Here is a 25,383-nt window from a genome sequence, read left to right on the forward strand (position 1 = left end):
TTTTTTTTAGAGAGAGAGAATTTTTAAAATTTTTTTATTATTAGTTGTTCAAAACATTACAAAGTTCTTGACATATCATATTTCATACATTTGATTCAAGTGGATTATGAACTCCTATTTTTACCCTATATACATATTGCAGATTCACATCGGTTACATATCCACTTTTTTACCTACTGCCATACTAGTGTATGCTGTATTACATATAAGAGGAAGTGAGGGGAAAGGGGAAAAAAAAAACAAGAGAGAGAAATGAATTACAGTAGATGGGGTAGAGAGAGAAGATGGGAGGGGAGGGGAGGGGAGGGGGGGATAGTAGAGGATAGGAAAGCCAAGGACATTCTTAATTTTTAGTAAAGCCCTCCTTTAAAAAAGTGTGTGTGTGTGTGTGTGTGTGTGTGTGTGTGTGTTTTATTTGGAAGCCAAATATTGCCTTTCAAATAGTGATTGGATCTGAGACAAATGAGAAAATGGGTCATTTATGGCAAGCTAACAAAGAGAAGCTATGGCCACTATATGGCTCTCTTAACTAGACACAGTAGACAGGAATTTTATAAAGGAGAGGGAAGAGACAAGGGTTCCCAGGAGGCCTTGCCTTGTGAATAGCATTCTTCTTGGAAACACTTGGTGGAGGTATGAATGAGAGTGGGTGTGGGTATGTGCACTCTGGGGTTGCAAAACCAGGACAAAGGCCACATGGGACAGTCCTGTCTTTCCGGGGCTTTTGGGGGGGGGGGCTAACAAAATGCTTAACAAATGTTCTTCAAATGGTTGCAGAAAGGGGTCAGTTCAGGGAAGCTGAGGTTAAGGAGGTACCTCTTAGAGTGGGGGGCAAGCTTGCTGCAGACCAAGATGGACCCAGAGAGACAGGAGGAGTAGGGGGATCCCAACACTTGAATGGATAAATTTGTAAACTTTCTAAAAGAAGAAAAACATTTTCTTTTTTTTTTTTTTTCTCCTTTCTGCAAGAAGAATGGAGGGAAGGGTCTCTCAAGCAGGGCAGGGCCAGGGGCCTCAGTGGAACCTGCCTGAGCTGGCAGCTATGCCTGGCTCTTCAGAGTGGTTGGGTGAAGGGATGACAGTCCCAGACCCCCAGGAGAGTCTACCTGATCACTACCACTGGCCGGGCCCTCCCTTCCTCTCCTCAGCATGGAGTTTCCAATTCCCAGACTTTGCTGGAGGGAACCAGGGACAAGGAAATTTTGCAAGCTCAATAGCCAAGGACATTGTTAATTTTTAATAAAGCCCTTCTAAAAAGTGTGTGTGTGTGTGTGTGTGTGTGTGTGTGTGCGCGCGCGCGCGTGCGCGCACCTGAAGTATGTGTGTGCTCAAATGTGCCTGAAGCAGATACTCATAGGTGGGCACAGGCTGGCCAGGCTGCTTGCATATAAATCTTTGCTGACAGGAGAAGAGAGGCAAGGGTTTTCTTCCTCATCCACGTCTCTAGGCCTGCCTTGCCCCTCCCCCCACCTCCCCCTTCCCAACCCGCGGGTAATGATTCTTCCTAGGTGACTGTGTGGCTGGCTTTGTCTGGAATCCTGCCCAGGAAAGATGCAGAAGTGACCCAGTTCTCAGACCAAGACAGGCTTCAGGCCTCTGCCCTGCAGAGGGCGGTCCGCAGGGGCGTGGTGTATCATAGGTGTGTACGGGGATTTGCAAGAGATCCAGGCAATCACACCCTCATTCTTCCTTAGCCTGGGTCTGTGCCTGTGATAGAAATTCAGTCTGGCCCTGCAGCTGCATCTCATTGCACCTGACTGAAATATTAAGGGGTTCTTAGGGGGAAAGAACCCCGTTCCCTTAGCAGCCCGCTTCCATGGAGCTGAGAAGGAACCGGGTCCCTCTCACTTTCCAAATGGTTGATTGGTGGGGGAGGGGCTTCAGGGCCTGGATGGCAACATCAAAAGAAGATGGCTAGTTGTGAAATTCCCCTTTCCAGCCTCCCCTGAACATTCCCTTTGACAGGTTATGGGAACCGGAAGCCTACCAGAATCTGGGGCAGGAAGCAAACTACAGGAAGATCCCTGGACATTGAGATGGAAATTCCAGTGCTACTTCCAAGACAAGAGGATCCAAGTCAGAGCCTTCTTCTCTTTGTCCTTGTGCAAAGTCCTGTCCCTCTTCACCCCCTTCACCACCCCTCCCTCTAAATTTTCTCTCCAAAGCCCTTGCTTTCTGCTCCTTGAGGTCCCAGCTCCCTTGCACTCTAGGCCCTGGAATCTCTCACAGGTTGCCCCACCCCCACCCCCTCCCCTCAATCTGTGTCTCTGGGAATTAAATCCAACTTTGAAGCCTTTGTGAATTAAAACTCCATAATGGTTGAGGTCAGAGGATGGTTTCCTAAAAAAAATGAAGGATCCTTGTCTTTCCAAATTGCATGCACCCCTTGAGTTATTAGCTTTTTTCTGTGGTCCTTTGTCCCTGAAGGTCAAGGGCTGGGGAGATTTTTGCAAATGGTGAGACCACAGAATGGGAAGGGACCTCTGACCATTGCTGCCATTTCCTCCATCACTCTCAGTCCTGCCTGAAACATGTGTTTAATGGATATAGGCGAATAAGAGGAGAAACTGTGGGAGTGCACCCTTCAGTCTATGTCTGAGTCATCAATCAGAAAGGGAAGGGATTGGAACTGGGAACTTCAGGCCTATAAATAAAAAAGATCTTTTTTTTTTTTTTTTGTACTGGGGATTGAACCCAAGGGTGCTTAACCACTTCCTCTGTTCACCACCCTTTTTGTATTTTATTTTGAGACAGGGTCTCACTAAATTGCTTAGGGCCTTGCTAAGTTGCTGAGGCTGGTTTTGAACTTGCCATCCTCCTGCCTCAACCTCCAGAGCTGCTGGGATTACAGGTATGTGCCATCCCAGCTAAAGGAAGATCTTTTAGAAATATTAGCTTAGTCTCAGTCACCTGCCTTTTCTGCAAAGCTACCTTGGACTGTGGGTACTGATTTGGTGGGCATGCCATTGCTGTCTAGAAAAAAATCCTCTGCTCTTGATAGAAGGCTTCAGAGAATGCAGGAAGCCTCTGGGTTTGCAGGTCTTGTAGGAAAGGGCCCAGGGTAAGATTTTGTGTCTACTAGGGAAGGGCCAGTATGACCAAAGAGTGCCCCCTAGTGAGCTGCATTCCCAGCTGCTTGGGTCAGCTCAGCTCAGCCCAGGGCTCCCCAGGTAGGCCTTGGGGTCTGGTTTTGGAAGTGGGGATGGGAAGGATTGGAGGAGTGAGAGATGAGATGTTTGGGATGGGACAAGATTTCATTGTGATACAGATGTCTCCCAGATCCCTCTAAAAAATGGACACTGGGTTCAGTTGTATTGTTTCTTAGTTTTCCTCCCATTTCAGCTTCTCCTGGGCTTTCACATGGTCCTGAAAGACACACCAGCTTTCATACAAACAATTCTATGTCAATTGACACTGGTAAAGTACTTTGCATTCACTCACCCATTCACCCTCTGTGCATCTAATTCTGTCCTGTATTTCACTCATTCATTTAACAAATACTTCCTGAGTCCCCACTCAGAACCAGCCTCTCTTCATCCTTGTAGGGCTCTCAATACAGGAGAGAAGTGCTCTGCAGAGTAGAGTCCCGCATTGAAGGAAGCCAGCAGGATTCAGGGAGGCAGTCATAGCAGGCATACAGGAGGAGGTGCTTCTCAAACAGGTCAACTTGGACTGTGAGGTGTCCCCTCCCCACCCCCCTCCCCACCCCACCCCCTCCCCTTTCCCCTCCCCCTCCCCCCCAATCTGCAGAATGTGCACTAACAGTACAGACCCCCTGTCCCACTAAAACAGAAGTAGGAAGCATTGAGCCATTCCTCAGTGGCAACTGAACTTCAGCCACCCACATGGCCACCCACATGTCCCTCTCCAGGAGTCCCAGAACAGAGGGATTCCAAAGGACATAAGAAAATTGAAAGAAAATTGATATGTTTACTATCTTTCTTTTTTTTATATACTGGGAATTGAACCAAGGGGTGTTCTACCACTGACCTACATTCCCAGTCTTATTTATTTATTTATTATGGGGGAAGGGTACTAGGAATTTAACTTACGGGCACCTGACCATGACCATGAGCCACGTCCCCAGCCCTATTTTGTATTTTATTTAGAGACAGGGTCTCACTGAGTTGAGTCTCAGTTGTTGCTAAGGCTGGCTTTGAACTCCTGATCCTCTTGCCTCAGCCTCCTGAACCACTGGGATTACAGGCATGTGCCACCACACCTTGCCCTTTTTATTTTGAGATAGGATCTTGCTAAATTGCTGAGGCTGGCCTTGAACTTGAGATCAAGTTCAAGCCTCCCAAGTAGCTGGGATTACCAACAAGCCCCACCTTACCTGGACTCCATTTGCTTGGAGTTCTTTCTAGATGGCATTAATCTGTGCCTAGAGAGAACTCTATAAATCTCCTCTATAAATGTGGACCCATTGCTGTTCCATTGGGTCCATCTCTGTGTAGGTAGCCTCCCTTCTGCAGAGTTGGACAGTGGGTCACCTTTTTTGGTCCCCGCAAACAACTTGCATTTTGAGACCTCTCTTCATCTTGCTGGGGAGTCCCCTCAGTTCACTTCACTCTGGTCCCTTGTTTCCTGAATTCCTGTCCTCCTGTTTCTGGGTTATAGAATGAATCTATAGGAACAAATTAAAAACAAAACAACAACAACAACAACAACAAAACCTGTTCATGTGTCAGTGTCTTTATTCTACTCTTATACATTAGTATTCTTTTCTTTTCTAGAAAATTCCTCCTCTTTGTTTGCAGCTTTCTTTCTTTCTTTTTTTTTCATTATTTTTAATTTTCAAGAGCTGTTTCTGGTGCAGGGTTCCTTTTTCTAACATTGGCTTCTTGGTTCATGAATTAATCTCTTATTCCCCCGGCAGTAGTAATTCTAATGAAAATTATATTCTTGTTCCAATCTCCACATTATCTCCATTTCCTTAGAGTTCCTTTTTTTTTTTTTTTTTTCTGTTTGTTTTGGTCTCTGTTTCTCATAGTTACGGCTTTCCCAAAACGACTTTAATTCTTGGCTGTTGGGTCCTACTTAAGATTCAGGCATTTAGCAGCCAATGGAAGACCTGTGTGTGGGGCTGAGTTGGTCTTTTGGTGGGGCTCACAGGAAAAGGAGGGGATGAGGTTGTGGCCCTGATTAATACTGGTGACCTGCCCCCCCAAAAAACAGCAGCATACATAGGTCATTGCCTTGGACCAGCTTATTAGTGAAGGTGCCTCTTCTTGCTGGAAGCGGGGCTTCTAGGTTTTACAGCAGCAAGAGAAGAGATGCCCAAGGTGGTCGGGGTAATGAGCCACACCAGGACCCCACAGCTGGTCTCTCCAGAGGACAACTCTGAAGTTTGGCCAAAAACTGAGGTGCGGATCTTGCCTCTACATGGGGAGGGAGGGCATTTTGGAGAGTTCCAACCAGACTTCCTGTTTCCAACTGCACCCACCCCCACCTTCCTCGAGGTGCTGGGGCCTCCATTTCCTGAGATTGTCTGAGGCTGTGCTGAGCTGGCTTTACCTCTCTTTCTCTAAACATTCCGCGATGGGGAGAAAGTGAAAATCTCAACGATCTGTTTTTCCACCTTCTGGAATGTTGTTGACACCCTCTTCCCATCTCCACTCCTGATTTCTTTTGCTGACAGCTTGGACTTTTTGCTCAGGCTCTTTCCTCCTTGTAGCTTGGGGCGGAGCCAGGGTGAAGAGGCTCCACCCACCCAGCCTCCTCTTTCTCTTTTCCCACCGCAGTAGCTCATTCCGGGGGCCTCTTCAGGACTGGTGTGGGCACCTAGGACAGGAAGCTGGCAAGCTCCGGGTTGTCTGGCTGGTTCTACCACTTCAGGACTTGCTTTCCAAGTTGTGGGCTGGGTTCCCATCCATCTGCCAAGGATAAGCCTGGGGTGTGGGGCCTTCTGTTAGTACTCTGGACCACAGAGGCACAGGTACTCACTCTGGTACTCCAGGGTTTAAAGCCATGACCTTGGACAGAAACACTCAAGGCTGGGGGCTGAGCTGCAATTCAGGAGGCTCTTGGTGCTCCCTTTGGGTACCCTTTGCCTTCAGGAAGCTGGTGGTGCTACAGGAGCAGGCTGGCCAGAGGCTTCTGCACCCAGGTCCCCCCCTGTTCTTTTGAGTATTCATAGAAGAGGGTGGGGAAGAGGGCTTCGCCTCCCTCAGCCTTCTGCTGCTTCCTGCAGGCTGAGCTCTGAGTCTCTTTGGAAAGGTTCTGTTTGGCAGGGTAGGGTTGAAGCCTGGAATGTCTCTTGGGAAACATGATAAGCTCTCCTTGTTTTGTGCAGAGGCTCTCAGGGTGTGCTCCCTGGGCACTGATTCAGTGTGCCAAGGGAACCCACAATCGGTGTCATGGTGGCATCTATCTAGGTGAAGGGACTGAAAATGCCTGTAGGAAAGAAGCCGGATATTTGGCTTAAGTCACCCTAGTAAGTGAGGACAGGTGGAAAGAAATTAGGCTGACCTCAAAAGATATCAGGCAGCGGACAAATGGGAGCAGAGAGCCTAACACTCTAGTGGAGAATCCAAGATGGCTCCAGAGTTGGAGACAGCAAATAATGCAGCACCTGTTTTGACTAATCCTCCGCTAAATTCTGTCAGGAGGTCTGTTGGGTCCTGACTCTCCAGCCTGTTTTCTCATACCCTTTTGGCAAATCTGAAGTGGCTGGTGCGGGAAGAATATTACTATTTCATTGCTTTTTATTGCTGAGTAGTATTCCATAGTGTGGACTGTTTGCCCTTTCACCAGGAGATGAATACTTGGGTTGTGTTCAGTTTGAGGTAACTACAAATAAAGCTGCTATACACATTCACATCCAAGGCTTTGTGGAGACATACATTTTCATTTCTCTTTAGTCGATAGCTAGGAATAGAATAAATAGGTATATGGGAAATATATGCTTTACCCTATAACATACTGGTACACTATGTTCCAAAGTGCTGTGCCATTTTGGATCCCTGCCATGGGTGGTAGGGGTTCCCAATACTCCACATCTGCCAATACTTGGTATTTGCCAGTCTTCTTAATTTTACCCAGTCTAGTGTGTAATGGTATCTCATTAAGGTTTTAGTCTGCAACTCTAGTGACTAGTGATATTGGGCATTTTTTTTTTCAGTGCTGGGAATTGAACCTAGGGCCTTGCCCATGCTAGGCAAGCACTCTACCACTGAGCTACATTCCCACCACCATATCTTATTTTATAAAATATCTGTCTAAATGTGCCCACTTAAAAACTTGAATTGCTTTCCTTTTTAAAAAAAATATTTTTAGGGACTGGGGATATGGCTCAAGCGGTAGCGCACTTGTCTGGCATGCGTGCAGCCCGGGTTAGATTCTTAGCACCACATACAAACAAAGATGTGTATGCCGAAAACTAAAAATAAGTACTAAAAAATTCTCTCTAAAAAAAAAAAATTTTATTAGTTGTGGATCGACACAATACCTTTATTTTATTTACTTTTATGCAGTGCTGAGGATAGAACCCAGTGCCTCACACGTGCAAGTGCAAGGCAAGCACTCTACCACTGAGCTTCCACCCCAGTGAATTGCTTTCCTTTTAATGAATTGCAAGAGCTCTTTATAGATTTGGGATATAAGCTCTTTATACAAATATTTTCTCCTAGTCTGTGACTTGTCTATCCCCCTCCATCATCTCCCTCTCACTTTTTTTTTTTTTTTTGGTGGTAATGGGAATTAAACCCAGGGCCTTGTGTATGCGAGGTAAGCATTCTACCAACTGAGCTATATCCCCAGCTCTCTCCCCTCTCTATTAAATGGAGACGATCCACTTACTCTCTGGGCAACAAATATTAAGCAAGTGACTTGCACCTTAACTTCTTCAAGGATAAGTCAAATAATACAAAATGTTACTTACCAGTCCTAGCATCTTTGGCAGTCAGAGTGGCAGCAGCCAGGCAGCTGAGCTACATGCAGGCTGTCAGTGTTGCAGGGGCTACAGGCATGCTCCCCACATCAAGAAGAAGGTCACCTTAGCTGAAGGAAGAGCCCAGGATATATATATTGAGAATGGTGCATAATGGATATGTCTATGTACGGATCTTCAAGCCTACCAATCATATCTCAACTATGAAAGAAAAAGAATGCTATCTACTCATAAATTTGTTGTAAGAATTAATTCCTAACTGGTTAGAAAGTGCCTGATACTGCCTAGCTATAGAAGGCTATTGTTTCCTGGGAAGTGAATATTTATAATCATATTTATAATATTTATAAATATAAATTTATAATATTTATAATTATTATATTTATAATCATAATATTTATGATTATACATATTAATATTTATAAATATTAAAATTTTAATCATAAATATTATGGTTATAAATATTAATATTTATTCTTTAGTTGTAGTTGTATCCTTGTTTTATGTATGTATTTATTTATAATTTATTTTTAATTTTTTAAATTATGATTGCTGTAAGTATATAGGTGACTCTATGACCAGTGTGATTCTGCAATATGTACAATCAGAAAAATGAGAAATTATGCCCCAATTGATTCAAATGTATGAATTGCCAAGATCATTGTAATGTCATGTGTAGCTTATGTATTTATTTTTATGTGGTGCTGAGAATCGAACCCAGGACCTTGCACATGCTGGCAAGTGCTCTACTGCTGAGCCACAATCTCAGCCCAAGAATCCAAAATTTTAAAAAATTGTCATTGTACCATATTCCATTGCATAATCATCACAGATTTTATGCCAATTTTAATTTTTTTGACAAAAAAATGTGGGATGCAGGGCTGGAAATATAGTTCAGTTGGTAGAGTGCTTGCCTCACATGTACAAGTCCCTGGGTTCAATCCCCAACACCACAAAAAAGTGGGGTGCAACCATTATGTGAAGTTTTTTTTTTAAGTTGTGCTAGCATTACTTAAAATCATTTATTACTAAACTGGTTTTGGCTCAAGATTAGGATGCATGGAATAGTTATGAATATATATTAACACAATGGCGATGATCATTCAGTGAAGTACAGTATTTCTATTCTCTTCCCCTAAAGAATTTGATTCTAGAAAGTCTTTTGCTGATCCCTTATATTTCTCTGCAATAAAAATATAAATAAAAGCGAATCATACATTTACATAATTTCTAGGATTCAAATGTTCTAGGAATGAGACATTCATTCCCAGTTATTACAATGATCATTAGAATACAATTGACCAAAACATATTTTGGCAAATAACTATTAAACAAGGTAACATTTTATTGGACATGTGTTTCTCATTGATGTGAATGGGGTATGTGGTAAGTGTCCTGACAGGTTATCTGGGAGATACTTCTTTGCCCAGAACAGAGGGTGAGGGTGAGAGGCAGAAGGGAAGCAGTCCAGGGGACACCTCTATGGATAGGTAGCAGTAAGACATGAACAGTGGGTCAGGTGTTTAAGAAAATGTTTACTACAGAACAAATCAGTTAATGGGCAGCCCTGCCTCTGTGACACCTCGAGGTCTAACAGGAGAGCTATTTCGGGACCCTAGACTGATTTCAGCCCTATAAAGTGTTCCTCTGACAACAGGACAACAGGAAGTCCCAAAGATAAATGCAGGGGTAAGAACCAAAGGGCAAGGATTTATTTGCTCAAATGGGTCTAATTTCTAAGACAGGTTTTTGCAGACAACTCAGATCAGAGACGTCCAGATTTAGGAAATGGTAAAGACTGGAGCCCACCGACCATAAATTCTATAATAATAGTTCATATTTTGGGGGAGGGGTGTACTGGGGATGGAACTCAGGGGCACTCGACCACTGAGCCACATCTTCGGCCCTATTTTGTATTTTATTTAGAGACAGGGTCTCACTGAGTTGCTTAGGGTCTCTCTGTTGCTGAGGCTGGCTTTGAACTCATGATCTGCCTACTTCAGCCTCCCAAGCCTCTAGGATTACAGGTGTGCACCACCGCGCCTGGCTTCTCTGTAATACTCTAATGAGGACCTGTCAGTCAGGCCAAGATAGCCAGCTATTGCCTTTAGGTTGTTGGCTAATATAGTCTGTCAATCCAAAGCCCAGTGGTGATACTCGGGTGGGACCTTCTCACAATCTCCCTTCTGCCCCAATAAAAGCTGGATCTGCCTCTCTCCCTGCGGGTGCTTCCCATTCCTTCTTTCACCTCTAGTAAACTTTGCTATACTTTCACTTTGTCTTGCTTGAAATCTTCTCATGAAAAGACACAAAAGCAGAGAACCACAATCTCCTTTAGGATCTTATCTCATGTCTGATCTTATCTCCATTCCCACAGGTATAGGTAAGAGATTAGGAAATGAGTCTGTAAAAACAATTTGTAGCCTTATAGTTACTGGCAAGCCCATAGGTACCCCCAGGGTCACAGAGAGAATTGTCCAGCCTGGTTTCCTGGATCTTCCAAGGCTCCTGTGTCCCTCACACGGCTGATGCACAGAGTTAGTATGTGGAGGCAGGTGTGTGTGTGTGTGTGTGTGTGTGTGTGTGTGTGTGTGTGTGGCAATAGCTTAGCAACATATAAGCACAATAAATAAATATCAAAGAATAAAATGCTTGACATATTTAAGCAATATCTCCTCCTCAGCAAAGCACATGGTAAAATATTTTCCCCAGAAATATTTATGCTTTTTTACTCATAGGAAAAGAATCCATTTGATCCCTTGTGGATATAAAATGCAACTCAAAATAGTTGCATTTTTCTGGGCGTGGTGGTGTATGTCAGTAATCCTGTTAACTCAAGTAGGAGGACGGAAAGCCCAAAGCTAGCCAGGTATGGTGGTGTACACCTGTAATCCCAGCAGCTCCAGGGGCTGAGGCAGGAGGGTTGCAGCAACTCACTGAGGCTGTAAGCAACCTATCGAGATCCTGTCTAAAAAAAAAAAAAAATCAATAAATAAAAAGGACTGGGGATGTGTCTCAGTGGTTAAGTATACTTGGCTAGGCCATGGTGTCCAGTTTGGTCACACACTGATCTAGATGTTCCTGTGAAGGTATTTTTTAGATGTGACTAACAATCACATAAGTAGACTTTGAGCAGAGCAGACTACCCTTCGTAATGTGGGTGGCCTCACTGAATCAGCTGAAGACCTCAAGAGAGGAAACTGAGGTCCCTTGAGGTAGAAGGGATTCTACCTGCAGACTGCCTTTGCCTTTGCAGCCGAAGCATCAATGCTTGCTGGAATTTTCAGCCTGTCATCCTCCCCTGCAGATTTCAAATTTGACAATTCATTAAAACCAATGCGTCTCTTTCTTTACACACACATCACACACACACCTGTAAGATGTATATGTGTATATATATATATATATATATATATATATATATATATTATTGGGTCTGTTTCTCTGGACAACTCTGATTAATACAGCAGTCAAGGTTATATTCACTGGGTTTTCACATTACATGCCCAAAACTCTAGGATTTTGATGAAAAAGGTCTAAAACTTCTTGTTCTTTAATAAGTCTCTGAAATTTGGATGTCTATACATTGCCAGATTCTAGTCCATGCTAATGTACATATCTACTGTGTACCAGATATAGTCTTAGACTCGGGGATAATAATATTCAGCTCAAAGGTTTGTTGTGAGATTTAATGCAAAGTTCTACTGAGAATTTAGCTGAGTGCCATCACATAATAGCCCCTGAGAATTAGAGAAATTGCTTTCAGAACTGTCCTCATGTATATAAACAGGCATGCAGAACAGTCAACAGCGATGGTTGTGGATGCACCTCTGAACAGATCAGCATCCATGAGCAGAGAGATCCCTGCATGCTCAGCTTGAAGGCACACACAGGTGGACAGGCAGACCTTTGGTTTCCTCTCTGGATTCCCTTCTATGCCATCTCAACATTCTTCCTGCTGTATTGGCTATCTGCTCCTGTGTAACAAATTATCCCAAACTTGGTGACTTTTCAAACAATCACGAACTATTATTTCTATCAGTCTCTGTGGACAGAAGTTGAGAGCAGTTTGGCCTCTCACATGGACTTTGTCAGGAGCCTGAAGTTATGCTGTTGGTTGGGCTGCCGTTATCCAAAACACTGACTAGAGCCACAGGGTTCACTTCTAAGGTGTGTATATATATATATATATATATATATATATATATATATATATATAAGTTGTCAATGGACCTTTCTTTTATTTATTTATTTTCATGTGGTGCTGAGAATGGAACCCAGTGCCTCACACAGGCTAGGCAAGTGCTCTACCACTGAGCCACAAACCCTTAGTAAGTTTCTATGTGAGGATCCTGATGACTCAGTCACAGTAGTAGTGGTGATCTGGTTTTGGTGATAAAGAAGAGTCCTGGTGATCTAGTCACAAGAGATAGTGGTAATATGGTCTGGAACCAGTCATTCCCCTAAGGAATTATAATGAATCATGACTGGGGGGAAAGTTCTGGGCCCATTTTCCTGAAGCTTGTCTGCTTTGATAAGGTTCCTATGATTTTACGTAATACTTTCCTTAAGGGATTATAACTCTCTGTGGCTTGGGAATGGTTGGACATTCCAGCTCCCGTGTCCTGATGCTGGCCTGCTTTGATAACGTTTCCTACCATCCCCAGTCCTGTGACCTGTGGACTCTCCTTGGAGCATATGTCTGGTTTCCTTTCTGTAAGTTTCACCCTCATCGCCCTTCCCCTTCCCCATGGCTCAGGGCTGGCTAACAACACACTTGACACAGCCTCTCCTCCACTGCCACCTAATACTCTATGCTTTTGATTATTTCTTTATGGTCAGTCTATCCCCAGTTGATGTGGACTTGAAGGGGAGGGACTTTGTCTTTGCTGCTTGATCCCCGTGCCAATCACAGGGTAGGGATCTAACAATCGATGTATAAATATTTATTTATTTATTCATTTATTGGGTACCAGAGATTGAACTCGATCACTGAGCCACATCCCCAGCCCTAGTTTTGTATTTTATTTAGAGACAGGGTCTCATTGAATGGCTGAGTGCCTCACTTTTGCTGAGGTTGGCTTTCAACTCGAGATCCTCCTGCCTCAGCCTCCTGAGCTGCTGGGATTATAGGCGCGTGCCACCGCGCCTGGCCATAAATATTTATTGAATCATTTAATACAGAGAAGAAAGAAAAAGAGGAAAAGAAGAAAGAGAAGGAAGAAAGGAAACAGAGAGAGGATTAAGAGATCAGAAAGGGGACAATGGAGGGAGGAGAGAGGGACGAAGACCCCAGGTCAGGAGCCTGCATTGCCTTTGTTGTGATTTCTCTCTTCCTCAGTCTCCTCCTGGACTTTTCCTCGTGGATTTTTGTTGTGAGGATGAAAAGCGCCCCTCATGGGGCCTGGCCCTGAAGACACAATAAGTGGGAGGAAGGAAAAGGACTTTGGGTCTCTCTTCTGAAGACTTCCCAGGGAACTCACTGGCTCTGCCCTTCAGAAAGAAGAATCTGAAATCTGGGGTGGACCCAATCATGTGTCTTTTTTTTTTTTAAATATATATATATATTTTTTTTTAGTTTTCGGCGGACACAACATCTTTGTTTGTATGTGGTGCTGAGGATCGAACCCGGGCTGCACGCATGCCAGGCGAGCACGCTACTGCTTGAGCCACATCCCCAGCCCCCCAATCATGTGTCTTCACATCTGCTGGGGTCCAGTCCCTGTTGCTGACCCTGTGGCTGAAAGGTCTTATTGATGGTGAGCGGCTGGCAGAGCTGGTGATCCTGCTCCAGATGGGGTTCCCTGGGAGATCTATTATCCCAGCACATTCCAGGCCCTCTCCTTTGGAGGCACAAAAAGCATTTCCACAGGGACAAGGGTTAAAGGAGGCAGGTCTAGAGAGGAGTGTGCATGGAGAGCAGGTGAGGGGATGGCATGGGGAACACAAAGATGACAACTTCTCCTCTGCCACTGCAAAGCCCTTCATAGTGGGACCTGGCCGGCCCATTGTCCCCCACACCTGCAACTGCCAGCGGTCTCCTGGACCCACAATGCCCCCTTACAATACCAAGTCAGAGGAAGAGGGAAGCACTCGGCCTAGACTTCCAAGAAGGGCAAAGTCTTCCTTTGGGTCCTTTCTCTCTGCTTCTGAGCTGGTGGAACTCCTTCAGATCCGACTGCTCTTGGGTGTTGGCCTGGCAGGCAGTTGCTAGAGACGGGAATGCCTGGTTGTGTGAGGGGCTGAGTCCACCTGCCTGGGAAAGACTCCCACCTGCTCACTGGCTTTGCCATCTTGGACAAAAAGATTAACCTAACTCGCAGCTTGTGCAGGAAAAAAGAAGCATCCTAACAGTTCCTACCTCAAGGTCGGCACAAGGTTGGGAGCATTGATGGAGCCATCCATCCAGTGACATCCAGAACATGCTTCATGATGACCCTTTCTATGGAACGGTTCTTTAAAGTCCCACCTCTCCCCACTGCAGCGGGACCTCCCCAGTGCCAGGTTCCCCTAACAAAGACTTCAGGGCCATGCCAAGCAAGCAGCAGCCCCAGCCAAAGCCATTCCTGGGGATAAGTTTTATTCATCCTGGACTCTGTCCTCGGCTTGGGCACGAACTTTTCCCATTGTTTTTGGTCTTCCACTGACTCCATTCAGGTCATTATCAAACATCACATTGAACTTCCCTTATCACTTTAATGAAACGTCAGCCTGCCCCAGTCCTTGATCCCTTTCTCTGGCCCCAGCCCCCCCACATCAACTTATTGTTGTTCTACACACTATTTCTCTCTCTCTCTCTTTTTTTTTTTTCTCTTATTAATTGTTTTTTTCATGTAGCCCAAGAGTCTTACCCATTTTGTTCAATACCGTATCCCCGATGGCTGGGACAGTATTTAGTACATGGCAAATGTTCTGTAAATGTTTGTGTGTGGAGTGAACCCTTGGACATCTACGTAGATCCAAGCTGTTCTATGATTAGTGGCTGCCCGGAGGAAACCGCTCATCTCATTGTTCCTTGTAAGGTAGCGAAGCAGTATTTCTGTAGGTGTGAGAAGTGGTCACTTAATGGTGTAGGCCCAAGGCTAGTCCAAATCAATGGCGGTTGGTTCCCTGTGATCTGTTATGTGCTCCTATGAATATGGCATAATGAATCCCACTATTATGTATCATCATAATGTACTAATAAAAAGCAAATTTTAAAAAAGTGCTCAAAGGATCTTTGTGTATTTCTTATAATTGTATGTGAATATAAAATTATCTCAAAATAAAAAGTTTTTTTTTCCAAATGCAGCTAGAAATATGAGAAATTTTATCTGATTTTTTTGCTGACATCAGATTTACAACATTTTGTGCATGTTAGGGTTTTTTTTTTTTCCCCCCAAAAAAGAAAAAGTTTTACAAAAATAAAACTTCCTTGTGATCTGATCGGTCCAATGGCCTCTTCTCTTTCGGTCAGGTGACAATGTGCTCCTTACAGGCTTTATGTGGTACAACCCACTGGCTTTAATTGGGCAAGGTTAGTATCTGACAATCAGTGGCTTTTGCAGATATATTGTCCTGAGCTTGTGTATCTGGAATTGTGTTTGGTCATGAACATCAGATATTACACAAATTGTGATTTGAACTTAAACAAGTTTTTTTTTTTTTTTTTTTTTTTTTTTTAAGCATCGAGTGAGCAGGTGGGCAGGCTGGGGCTGGTATGGTAGCACCGTAAAGTCTTCAGTGTCTCGGATTCTTCTTCTCTTCCTGCTTCTCCATCCTCTGGCCACAGCTTCACACTCAAGTAGCCTCATGGTTGTAAGATAAACACTGCAGCTTCAGTTATCAAATTTGCCTTCCACGGAGTAAGAAGGCAAAGCTTAAGGAGAGCCAGGAAAATGGGTGAATGAATGTCCTTGAATCAGTATTCTTTTAAAAAAAAATCCAGTCTGACAATCTTTGATTTCAGTTGGAACTTTTAGCCCATTTATATTTAATAAAATTACTAATATATTTGGAGTTAAATCTACTATCTTACTGTTTTTTAAAATTTTACTTATTTTACATTTCTTTTCCCTCTTTTCTTGCTTTCTTTTGGACTTGGTAGTTTTTTATTGTTCATCCTACTAAGCTTATGAGTTATTCTTTCCTCTATTTTTTCTTAGTGGTCACCTGAGAGCTTGACTTGTTAAATGAACACTTTCTTCCACCCTACAGTGCAAGGGAAAGACTTAGAACACTTTATATCACTCTCTCTCTCTCTCATCTAGTGCTTTTGTGTTCATGTTTTTTTGTTTTTTGTTTTTCTTTTGGTACCAGGGATTGAACTCAGGGGCATTCGACCACTGAGCCACATCCCCAGCCCTATTTTGTATTTTATTTAGAGACAGGGTCTCACTGAGTTGCTTAGCACCGCATGGTTGCTGAGGCTGGCTTTGAACCCAGGATCCTCCTGCCTCAGCCTCCTGAGTGGTTAGGAGAACAGGCATGCACCATCACACCCAGCCACTCCTGTACTTTTTTTTTTTTTTTTTCCTTGCTCCTTGTTCCTTTGGGCATCTCCACGCTGCCCTTTGGGATCATTTTTCTTTTGTCCCATAAGTGTTTCCTCAAGGTGGGTTTGTTGATTTAAAAAAAGAAGTTCCCATTTTTAATGGCTGGAATGTGCCTTTTCCCATCCTTCCTTCCTGTGGACAGAAGTAGAGCACTCTTATTGCGGGGGAGGACACGGTGAAGAGCTGGGTGACCTAGGCTGGGTGGAAAGCTCACATCCTCTTTCTTGGCTATGAGAGGTATCTAGTAAAGCCAGTGTTTGGCAGGAGTCACAGGCAGTGAGTGACCCAAGGGTTGGATCTGACTCTTATAGGATTTCGAAGGGCAGCTGCTCTTAGCATCTCCTAGTACAAATCAGCATTCTGTGGTGTTGGGGTCTCCATGTCCACCTTCACAACATGGTGGCAAAGCACCGTGGTGTGAAGGAGAGAATCACTGAGTCTCTTATTATTTTTTGGCACTGGGGATTGAATCCAGGGGTGCTTTGCCACTGAGCCACATCCCCAGTCCTTTTTTATTTTTATTTTGAAACAGGGTCTCACCAAGTTGCTGAGGCTGGCCTCAAACTTGCAATCCTCCTGCATCAGCCTCCTGAATCGCTTGGGTGACAATTACAGCATGGGCCACCGGGGTAAGAATTGCTGAGTCTAACCCAACCTCTGTTTTCTCTCACATTAGAATAATTTGTCAGAACTATTTTTATCAAAGGGCAGCTCCACTCACATTTTGTCTTGGTGCATATTATAATCATACATAGGAGTAGAATTTGTTGTTACATATTCGTTTATACACACAATATAACAATTGACCAAAAACATTTTATAAGTGGCTCTCTGCTTGTACTCTTTAGATAAGCCTCAAGGCCCATGTGGGTAGCAGCGATAGTCATCAACGGCCCTGGGTCTGACCACCTCTGGACAGCCACTCACTTTCTGAGATCCAGGGTCGGGGTGGGGGAGGGGTGGGTGGGTAGGGGGTCTGGCCCAATGTGAACTGGTAACACAGAGGATCGAAAAGTGAACCGGACAGTTCAAGTCTCCTCCAGAGGGTGTGCCTCCGGCTGGGGTCCCAGCTCTCCAGCCCCCAGGTCTCCCATTCCAAGTCAGACAGGAAAGCTACGCCAGGGCAGACAGTAGGACCAGAAGGGCAGCTTCTTTTCTCTTCTAAAAATCACAGAAATCCCAGCTGCCAAGGTGAGTTAACTGCCTATATTGAGAATTGTAGAAACTGACCCCATGGAAGCGCAGCGTACCCCATCTGGCCTCTGAGCTCTCTTTGGGGACAGGAGGAAAGTTTGAATGCATTTCCGATGGGTTGCTAGTGTTTAGTTGCTTTCTTTTAAGATAGAAAGGCAAGCCAAGAGCCCTCCCATCTCTAAATTTTACGTTGCCAAGTAAAACAAAAGCTTATTCTAGAATGTTCCATCCACGTGGGACACTCTTTGACTAAACAGCATATGGCTCACTCTGACATCACCGCTTGAAGGCCTTTCCTGATTGCCCTGTTTAAAGACACAACCTCTGTGACTTCCACCTCAACCACTCACCAGGAACCCTTATCCATTCCCCACTCCTCTTCAGGCTTCATTTTTTTCTGTCTTTTTTTTTCCTTCTTATTTATTGTTATTATTTTTTTGTAGTTGTAGATGGACAGCGTGCCTTTATTTTATGTGTTTTTTTTTTTTTTTAAAGAGAGAGTGAGAGACAGAGGGGGACAGAGAGAGAGAGAGAGAATTTTTTTAACATTTATTTAGTTTTTCTTAGTTCTCGGCGGACACAACATCTTTGTTGGTATGTGGTGCTGCTGAGGATCGAACCCGGGCAGCACGCATGCTAGGCGAGCGCGCTACCGCTTGAGCCACATCCCCAGCCCCCATGTGTTTATTTTTATATAGTATTAAGGATGGAACCCAGTGCCTCACACATGCTAGGCAAGTGCTCTACCACTGAGCTACAGCCCCAGCCCCCCTCTGTCCTTGTTTTAACCTGTTTTGTGCTGCTATAACAAAATAACTGAGACTGGGTAATATATAAAGAATAGAAATGGTTTCTCTCACTGTACTGGAGGCGAGAAAGTCCAATATCAAGAAGCTGGACTCCCTTACTGTGTCCCCACGGGGTGGTCAAGAGCAGAGGAGAGAGAAGCCTCTCCCATCATTCAGAAGGACTCCACCCTCATGGCTTAAAGGACTTCCATGAGGCTGCACCTCCTAATACTGTTGCATTGGAGATTCAGTTTCTGACATATGAATTTAGGAGACTAAGGGACTCACCCAGACCATTGAGGCCATCAAGTTTTATTGATCATCTGCCAAAGTCTTCTCACTAGATAGTTAGCTACATGAGGGAAGGGATAGGTATGTTTACTTTTTCTGTGTCCCCAGGGTCAAAAAGAGCTCCCGGCACATAATTGTCAAATGACATATATCCTATGTCATGTTTATTGCTTCAAAACAAACTACCCCAAAACTTAATGGCTTAAAGCAGTGTTTACTACATTACATTACAGTCCGTCAGAATCCGGATGCTGCTTAGCCGAGACCTATGGCTCAGCATCTCCCACTAGGCTGCCAGCAAAGTGGTGGCTGTGGCTACCGTCTCATCTTAAGACTCAAATGGAGGAAAATCTGAGTGTCAGTCTGTTTTCTGTTGCTATAACAGCAGACCACAGACTGGGAAATTTATGAAGAAAATAAGTTTATTTAACTCATAGATCTGGAGGCTGGGAAGCCCAGGGGCATGGCTCCTGCAACTGGGAAGGGTCTTTGTGCTCATGTTAAATGGCGGAAGGGGAAGGTGCAAGCCAGCATGTGCAGAAGAGAAAGCATTGAGGGAGGACTCACTTTTATAATAACCTGCTCTTGTGGTAACTAACCTAATCCTGCAATCGTGACATTGATCCACTCACCAGGGCTGCACCCTTGTGACTCTGCACCTCTCATTAGGATCCTCTCCCAATGCCACAAGGCTTCTGGGATTAAGCTTTCAACACATGCCCTTGGAGGACACATCCAAACCCTAGCAATCTGTTTCCAAGCTCATGTGCTGTTGGCAGGATTCAGATTCTTTCAGGCTGTTTGGACTGAGCACCTCGGTTCCTTGCTGACCGTTGGCAGATTCTGCACTGCAGGTTGGCACTCGGGGTTTTCTTCATAGCGCAGCTCACAACATGGCAACTGACTGCATAGAAGACGGTAGGCGAGAGAGAGAGAGAGAGAGAGAGAGAGAGAGAGAGAGAGAGAGAGAGAGCGCACAAGAAGGAAGGGAATGTCTCTGGACTCAATGTTGGCCTTGGCATTCCAGCACTTTCTCTGAGGTCTCTTCATTGAAGCCAGTTAAGTAGGTCCAGTGCAAACTCAAGGGAGGAAGGTCCCCCAAGATGGAAGTCCCAGGAAATGGGGAGTGCTGGGAACCACGTTATGGGCTGCAATTGCAATTAAGGCTGCAACTGGCATTTAACCTTCAGTTAGTGTTTGTTGAGTGAGTGAATGAATTTGGATAAATGGAGAGGAAGAATAGAGATCAGAGGAGCACTCTACTGTTAAGACACGGCTTCCTTTACACACTGGAAAGCCAGGGGACACGCTCCTTGAAAAAGCTTACTCCTTTCCACTTGTTACATGCTTCATTTTCAAGATTGGTTAACTTCCACATCCTCCTCCTTCACCCCCAAACGCATGTGTGCACACCATGTAGAAATGGAGGACAATTCACTCCCTTAGGGAGGTGAAGAAACTGGAGAGCTCACACACTGGGCTCAGAGGTTTATGCACTGCTTTGGGAGGAAAGGCTGGGGAATTTTTTTAATTTTTTGGAAAAGCACATTTTTTTTTTTTCCCACTTGCACAACTCAAATAAGGCTGAATACTCCCATGCTGGAATTTTCCAAACCTTTTTCAAGTCTCCAATGGAAAGGGAGAGATCTGGACAAAGCAAGGCTTTGTTCTTAGGGGTGGAATGAGCTGGATCTGTGGTGCACCTTCTGTGTGCTCAGTGCCAACTTGGATTTCAAGGGTACAGAAGGAAAAAGGACATGGGAGGGACCAGGTCAACAGTCAGAGACAACAGTGGCACAGAGACACCCCTCAGTCATGAGGTGCAGACCTCATCTGCTGTTGGAGATGGAGAAAAGGGGGGGGGGCTTGTTCCTAGGCCTAATGTGGGCAGGGGAAGGATTTTAGACATAGGTGGGTGAGAACTTCACCTTTGAGCATTAAAGATGTTGGAACTGGAGGAAGGCATTCTAGGTGAGGAGCGTCTAGGGGAAGAGGCCATGAGAACTGGCACAGGAAGGAAATGGGAATGGGTGCCACATGCTCATGGTGGAGAAGCAGCCCAGAATAAATGGAAGGTGCATGGTAATGGAGCAGCAATAATGAGAGACTGTGGGGCAGGAACTTCCTAAGTGTAGGTGGTGAGATGAGGGGGTTCTTAGTAGGGACATGAGGAAAGGACTCAAATCTGGGGGTAATTAGCTCTTTCTTGGTCCCAGGGATAAGCAGCCTGAAACAGTGGGTAGTCACGGGGCTGGGATGGGCCTGACTAGGAAGCTACTGAGAATGTGAGGGGGTCTCCATACAGCATGGAGGGGGGGCGCAACAAAGTTAACCCTGATTCTCTGCAGTCTGCTGTAAGATCAGGGGTGGGTGGACCATCCTAGGAGAAAGGTGGGATGCCATCTCCTCCCCCTCCCAGCTCTGCCCACACCCTATCCCCTGTCCTTGTCCCCTGCTCCTCCTCTGACACATTGTACCTTCCCTTTTTTGGTCCTGTTGGTGGGCTGTTTTCCCCTCTGGAATGCAAAGCCAGGATTCCCAGAGACTACAAGAGTGCCTGGCATACAGTAGGCGCTCAGTGTCTGACACAGAAAAGGACTAGCTAATATCAAGGCCAAGTTACAAATTGATAAACTCTGCTGATAGAGTTCCATCTGGTGAGGAGAACAATGGTAATCGATTTGCCGAGGTGCCCACCGCCACCAGGGTGGCAGGGTCGGTGTGTGTCAGGGTCCGGGTGTGAGGTGTGGGTGTGGCCTCCGGAGCAGAGCTTGCTAGGAACAGCCCTCAGCTCAGTCTGGCCACCAGGAAAAATTGCAAGTGACACAGGTCTCCTTCGGGTCACAGCTCTAACGCCCCCTCCACCAACAGTCTAATTTCCTATGTTTCAGTTTGGGGCTGCGGCCAGCCTGTCCCTCACCTATTTGGATTGTCCATGGAGAATCTCCTGCCAGCCTCAGTGAACACCGACCCTGACTGGAGTGGTCAGGCGGAACTGGAGCTTTCTCTTTCCAACACCCACCCCAGCCCAGGAACACCAAGGAAAAGGCCTGGGGGGGGGGGGAAGGGGAGGAATGTTGCAGAGGTTCCTGGATTTCATCACAGACAGTTGATTTTTCTTTAGAAAATGAGCCACATTTTCCCTCTTATATTTTCATATGGTGCCCAGAATCCCCTGGATTTCCTGGAATTTAGATGAAGAATTCCAGCTATTCCAGCCGTAATTTGCATCTACATAGCTCCTGCCAACAGACTCTGGCCATCTGGGGGTAGGGAGGCAGCCCGTGGGGGTGCTCTTGAGCCCTGGTGATCTGGTGAGGGTTCTGACATTCCCTCTCACCCCTCAGTGCTCCTGAGTATTTTCAGAAAAGGTTTTTATTGGGTAAAAAGATATTATTGGCATGCAATAAACAATTCAGGTTTTGATTGAATGCACACACCCATGAAGCCATTAGTACAGTTTGGATCCTGAATGTCCCTCAAAGGTTCATGTGTTCAAGGCTGGGTCCCCACAGTGGTGTTCTTGGGAGACTGTAAAGCCTAAAGAGACATCTTCATGTCCTTCAAGGGAACTGTGGGACCCCGGTCTCTTCCTCACTCTCTTTTGCTTCTTGGCCACGAGGCGAGTTGGTTTTTCTCCCTCTTGTGCTCCCACCACAATGTGCCATCTTGTCACAGTTTCAGAAAGTGGGGCCAAGTGTGAGCCAAAACAAACCTTTTGTCTTTATAAGTTGATTTGCTCATCTATTTATTATAGGAAAGGAAAGCTGACTAATAACAACAATCAAGGGAGTGAACATATACATCACTTCCCAGTTTCTTTATGCCTGGTTATGGTCCTTCCCTTACCCCCAACCCCTCATACCCAGATAACCACTGATATGCTTTCTGTTCCTAATTAGTTTATGTTTTCTAAACCTTTACATAAGTGGAATCCAGTAGGTACTCCTTTTTATCTATTTTTTCCCACCTAGCATAATTCTCTCTTTTTAAAAAAAATATTTTTTTTAGTTATAGGTGGACACAATGTCTTTATTTTATATTTATGTGGTGCTGAGGATCGAACACAGTGCCCCATGCATGCTAGGTGAGCACTCTACCGCTGAGCCACAACCTCAGCTCTATAATTCTCTTGAGATTCATCCATATTGTGCACATAGTTTATTTCTTTTGTTGCTTCATGTACGAGTGTTTGTATGAACAGACATTCTTTTCCTCCTGGGTAGTCACCTAGGAGAGGACTAGCAGGTTAATATGGTAAGTATATAGATAACATTTTAAAAGGAATTGCCAAGTGATTTTTGAAAGCGGTTGTGCATGCTCATCCATAATGTACGAGAGCATCACTTCTACCCACCCACTGGTGCTTGGAGTGGCCAATCTTTTTCATTTCAGCCATGTTAAATGGAATGCAGTAGTATCTCGTTTTTGTTTTGAATTTCCCTAATGACTAATGTTGTTGAGTATCTTTTCATTTGCCTTGTTTGATGAGCTTATATCTTCCTGGTGGTGCTGTGTCCTTTTAAATTTTTTTACCCCTCCCCTTTTAAATTGGGTTCTCTTCTTGTCGTTGAGTTTTAGAGTTCTTTCAATATTCTGGATGCAAGTCCTTTATTAAACATGCATTGCCGTTTGGGGCTGGAGCCCAGGGTCTCATGCGTGCTAGGCAGGCACTTTACGACTGAACTACACATCCCCAGCCCGCTTTGCTTTTCATTTTGAGATAGGGTCTTGCTAAATTGCTCAGGTCTTCAACTTTTTTTTTTTTAATATTTATTTTTTAGTTATAGGTGGACACAATATCTTCATTTTTTTTTTTTAATTTTTATGTGGTGCTGAGGATCGAACCCAGTGCCTCACGCATGGTAGGTCAGCGCTCTACCTTTGAGCCACAATCCCAGCCCCCAGGTCTTCAACTTTGAACTTGGGATCCTCCTGCTTCAGCCTTCTGAAGACAGGCATGTACCACTGCACTTGGCTTTAATATTTTATAATATTAAAACATATATACATTTTTTTTGGTGTGTGTGGGGGTGGGGTACTGGACTAGGATTGGATTGGAACCAAGTATGCTCTACCACTGAGCTACATCTCCAGCCCTTTTTATTTTATTATGACACAGGGTCACACTAAATTGCCTGAGGCTGGCCTCAAACTTGTGATCTTCTTGCCTTAGTCTCCCAAGTCGCTGGGATTACAGGGGTGGGCCACTGAGGCCCGACTACAATAATTCTTGAAATCGAGTGTTGCTCCTCTCATTCCTAAGCTCCTTTTGAAGGCTGTTTTGAGATTTCAGCCTTTCATATTTGCATAGGAACTTCAGAATCAGCTTGCTAGTTTATATGTTAAAATGAAAAAAAAACTTAAAGTGGAAAGAAAGACCCCGCTGGGCTCGGGCAGGATTGCTTTGAGTCTGTAATTCTTGGGCATTTCCCTTCCCTGCCTTCCTGGGCTTCCGTTTCTCTTCTGTACTGTGAGCTGCTCTCCTGCAAGGCCATTGGGAGGGTCCCAGGGCGGACACTAAATCTTCTGGCATGATGCCTGGAGCACTGTAGAAACTAAAAAGTGCTGACTCTTTTATAGCTTCCCATATGGTGAGACCTCGCATCTTGTTTGTTTTTGGGGGGTACCAGGGGTTGAACTCAGGGGTACTCAACCACTGATCCCCATCCCCAGTCCTATTTTGTATTTTATTTAGAGACAGGATCTCACTGAGTTGCTTAGGGCCTGGCCATTACTGAGGCTGGCTTTGAACTCGTGATCCTCCTGTCTCAGCCTCCGGAGCCTCTGGGATGACAGGCATGCACTGCCATGCCTGGAGGAGACCTCGCATCTTGTACCTTAACATTCTGTACAGGTTTCCTTGTCGCTTTTGGAAATTCCACCATCACATCCCGATCAGCAGAGGAAGTGACCTTTTGTGCCTTCTCATAAGACATCTCACAAGTCGTGTCTTCGGGATCTGTTTAGTTTTCAGTTGCCATAACAAGATCTGGGCTTTCGTTCCAGTCCTGACACTGCTGCAGTTTCATGGTCACAACCTCCAGACGGGATTCTTCCTCTCTAGGCTTGCTTCTCTTTGAACTTATCTGAATCCCCTTCTACCAATTCAAAATGTGTTCTGCTGCAAGTGACTACAAATTTGGCTTAAACAAATAGGCCCTTATTTCATTCATGCAACAGAAAGATAGGAGGTCGATGGTTGCCTGTTGTCGATTCAACTGCTTAACAACGTGACCATAATATTCAAGCACTTCTTTTTCTTTCTGGTTTGTCATACTTAGATGGATTTCATCCTTGGGCTTTTCCTGGTCACAAGATGGCTGCCATGGTTCCAGACAACACACCACTTTAAGGTAGAAAGAAGAAGTATTCTCAGAATACCTCCACCTCCAACAGACTCCACTTCATTCACATCGCCCAGAAATGGCTCAAACGGTCACCCTGAGCTACAAGGGAGTCTGGAAATACTTTGCTCCATCACCTAGGGCTGAGTACATTCAGAATCCTGTTAGTAGAGACGTGGAAAATGGATATTAGATAAACAACAGATAGCATTACTTAGGCTTAGTTCTCTTACCTGAAAATAGAGATAATAATAAGGTTATTGTGAAGATTCAATAGAAAGTGCTTAGCACCATGCCCTGCCCATGTTAAGTACCAAATAAAAGATATGTATGTTGTT

General features: G+C 44.8%; 1 long non-coding RNA gene across 1 annotated transcript; it reads left to right on the plus strand.

The window, feature by feature from the left end:
* The first annotated feature begins 4,966 nt into the window (after positions 1-4,966).
* LOC120884298 (uncharacterized) lies at positions 4,967-25,383 on the plus strand. Its single transcript, XR_005726687.2, has 3 exons — positions 4,967-5,366; positions 16,958-17,054; positions 24,983-25,383. It is a non-coding gene; the product is annotated as an uncharacterized LOC120884298 (long non-coding RNA).

Source organism: Ictidomys tridecemlineatus, chromosome 3, assembly GCF_052094955.1.
Source record: "Ictidomys tridecemlineatus isolate mIctTri1 chromosome 3, mIctTri1.hap1, whole genome shotgun sequence".
NCBI lineage: Eukaryota > Metazoa > Chordata > Mammalia > Rodentia > Sciuridae > Ictidomys > Ictidomys tridecemlineatus.